This window comes from Aegilops tauschii, chromosome 2, assembly GCF_002575655.3.
Source record: "Aegilops tauschii subsp. strangulata cultivar AL8/78 chromosome 2, Aet v6.0, whole genome shotgun sequence".
NCBI classification, from domain to species: domain Eukaryota; kingdom Viridiplantae; phylum Streptophyta; class Magnoliopsida; order Poales; family Poaceae; genus Aegilops; species Aegilops tauschii.
In genome coordinates this window covers 110,828,278-110,831,768 of record NC_053036.3, presented here as the reverse complement: position 1 = coordinate 110,831,768, position 3,491 = coordinate 110,828,278, and the positions used below count along the sequence as shown (strand labels likewise).

The 3,491-nt window shown below is 51.8% G+C and overlaps 1 long non-coding RNA gene across 1 annotated transcript; it reads left to right on the top strand.

The window, feature by feature from the left end:
* Window positions 1-3,067, top strand: LOC109758548 (uncharacterized). The gene is made up of 4 exons (XR_005770797.3): window positions 1-802; window positions 976-1,057; window positions 1,166-1,244; window positions 2,795-3,067. It is a non-coding gene; the product is annotated as an uncharacterized lncRNA (long non-coding RNA).
* Window positions 3,068-3,491: the final 424 nt, after the last annotated feature.

Genomic DNA, 3,491 nt, shown 5'->3' with positions numbered 1-3,491 from the left:
GCGCTCGTGAGCGTGTCGAACAGCTGGCCCGCGTCGTCGCCGTCCTCCTGGAGCCCTCTCCCGCTCCGTCAGACCCTCCTTCAGCGCTCGTCGCCGCTCGCCCACGGGAGCTCTGTGGCCGACAGCGCATTAATGGCGCTCGGCTTCTTCCTCTGCTTCCCCTCGGCCCCTCCTGCCCCGTGCAGCTCTCCCCTGTGCCTCCTGCGTCGTCTACCTCCGAGTCCATGCGCGCGGGCACGCGTCCGTGGCGCCGGCCACGCGTCCACGGCGACGCCAGCGCGGCTCCCTCTCGCCCGGCTATATATAGCCATCCCCCGAGCCTCCCGAGCTCACCACTAGCCTCCTGCACCTCCTCTAGCCCCGCCTAGCTTCTCCCCCGAGCTCGAGGAGCTCTCTGTGCCCCTCACCATCGCCATGGCCGCCGCCCCTGTCCACTTCGATTCCGCCGACCCTGACCTTCTCCCTCCGCTCCACCACTTCCCGAGGCCTCCACCACCTCTACCGAACCACCTCGTCACCTCTGCTCCTCCTCAAGTGGCTTGTAGCCACGAGCCCACCGGTGGCCGACGGCATGCTCCGCCGCGGTCGGCGTTCTGCTCTTCCCCAAGATCCACGGCGGTCGAGACCTACATGGGCGTGCGCGCCTTGGTCTCCTGAACCCGCCGGTAGGTCGGGCTCCGTCTGAGGTGACCTGTGCCGCCGGCAATCACCGTCGGGGTGAGCTCCTCCCTCGGCCAGGCGCGCGTACGCGGGAGGAAGAAGAAGGGAGCCAGGACAGAGATGGATAAGGCGGACCCCACCTGTAAGCCTCTAAGCCCCCGGCCCCGCCTTGCCACGCTGAATAAGTGGAGGCGTATTCATGGGAATACGTCTCTCCCGCTAGAAGGCGTAGCAACGTTCTGCTTCAGCACAGAATGCGTTTTCCCGGTTCTGAAATGGTATTTCTAACTTTGCGCTTCTGCCTTATCCACTCAGGGACTTGTTTGTGATGAAATTTTTGCAGAAAAGTCCCTGAACTTCAAGTCTCCATATCTTTTTATCCGTATCTCCAAATGAGGTGAAACCAACGCTCACTTCTTTGTTTCGTCGAGCCCTTTCCGTTGGTGTCACTTTTATTATGTTTTGGCATACTGAAAATAACTTTTTTGCCCTTGCGCGTAAACAGCCCCTCCGAGAGAGAACTGTTTCCGGCAAATCTTTCCGCGGCTTCACCCACTTCTCCTTGGTGCCTTCTTCATCCCCAGGCAAGCCACAATACCCACTTGCATGATAGTCATGCAGTAGCCATGGTTTTCAACTTAAATCTTTATAAAAGTTTGCTTGTTGAAAAGATGGTTATCGTTGTTCTAGTGATGTTCAGATTTGCATGTTCACTTTTGTGCTATGTTGTTTTGTACTCTGTGATCATGTTCTACCTGCTAGTATTACCTTTCATATGTTTATGATTGCTAGTGGTACATGTTGATGTTGGTGATGGTCATGCTATTCAGTATGCCATGTTCAGTGGATATGAGTTATTGTTGATATGGTGGATAGTTATGTGATACCTCATGATTATGTTGATATCATGTTCATGCATTTTATCATGGCTCAGCATATTTGCATTCAAGTTAACCGGATTAAATTGAACTTGAACAACTGTTGGCTGAGTCATGGTGCCGCTGAATCGATGCTGACCAGTGCAACCACGCTTACCGGTATGGGACGGTCCTAACTGGGTCTATTGTCGTGCCTCTCGCCGGTGCCTCCAACGAGGGAAGGTTATGGGCGTGCTGTACCCTGGCCCAGTAAGCAGGCATAACCTTGTGTGCCCGTTGTTGAGTTGTTTGAGTTTTTGGATCCGTGTCCCCATGTGGGACGGGCCACGGCGGTGGTCGTTGTGTCTGGAGGTAGACACGGGGCCACCCATGACTTAGCCCAGTGGGGAGTGAGTCAGAGTGGCCGGGAGAGTGTCATGGCAGTAGGACGGTTTTGTCGGAACGCTGTTGGTCCACCCGAATGGGAGTGCGAGGCCATGGGTTCCGTAGTGTGGATACAATGCACTAACCTCTGCAGAGTGTATATTAAATCTATCGATAGCCGCGCCCGCGGATAAGGGCCCAGGTCGAAAGTAGGTCACACCATGAGTCAACAGTAATAAGAATAATGTGCTTAATAACAATGAGATAAGTTGGTTGTGATCGCCGTAAGGATCACGAGCCATTTAGTGGTCGGGTTGTGATCGCCGTAAGGGTCACGGGCCATTTAGTGGTCGGGTTGTGATCGCCGTAAGGATCACGGGCCATGTATTGGTCGGGTTGTGATCACCGTAAGGATCACGGTTTGGGACCAAGTGTTGGTCGTGGTTGTGATCGCCGTAAGGATCACGATGGTATCAAGGATACCAAGTCGTTGTATAATCGTGATGTTGTACGAGAGTCGTGGGTAAAGATCAAGCTCCTTGTGGTCATTTACTGATTACTACGGTATTGTTTATACCAAGCTTGATTTGATCCTGAGATGATCGTGTGATGTACGAGGTTGGTAAGTGATGCATGAGTTGGTTACGAGGTAACCCGAGCAGAATAAGTGGTGCATATAGTGTCATCATGTTGCATGCTAGTATTGTCGGATTAATATGCTCATGTTGTGTTAGCTGTATCATGTTTATATTGGTCATGCCATGTTATTCTGATGATATCATGATAATTCCTGTTTAACCTGTAATTGCCATGCTGTTGTTTGTCTTGAATGCTTCTGGATTATTGTGAGCTTGCAAGTACATTCAATGTACTGACCTGGCATGTCATGCCAGTTTGCAGGTCATGCCGGATTTGATTGCTTGCTTGTTGTGGTTTCCGTTCGTGCGAGCTAGGATAAGCGTTCCAGCCAGAGTCCCTGCGGAGTGGAGTTCACCACCGTCGTCGTTGTTCTGCTGCTAGAGTTATTCCGCTGCTTTGAGTTGTTCTGCTGCTTGCAAAGAGCAACTGAGGATGGCGTAGTGTCGCCGTGCCGATGTTATTCATTGTAATATCGGAGACCTTGTATTCATATTCGTGTAATAATAGAAAGCTGGTTTGTTCTATGCTAAGCAGTGCCGTATTCCAGAAGACTTCTCCTCGATCTCTGGGCTGGAATACGGGGCGTTCCGGTTTTCTCTGAGCCGGGGTGCCACATCGCTTGGTATCAGAGTAGGTCTGGCTGTAGGACGCCCTAGACCGCGCGAACGTTAGAAAGCGGTAGTATAGACCCCAGTTGGTTTGTTGCACTTGATTGCTGCATTTGTCTGTCGCATAGCATGCATATAGCCTTATTATTTGTCACTAACGGTTTATCTGGTGAGTGTAGTTGGCATCGGTTCGGATCCACTACAGCTCAACCTTTGCATTTCTCCAATTCCTTTTTTCTTTCGGTGTTTGGTGTCATTTCTGTCCCAACAGAGTGATGCCAAGTGATCCCGACACTGTTCGCAAAAATGGTGCTCAGGTATCGCACCGATGTCTTTCTTTCAG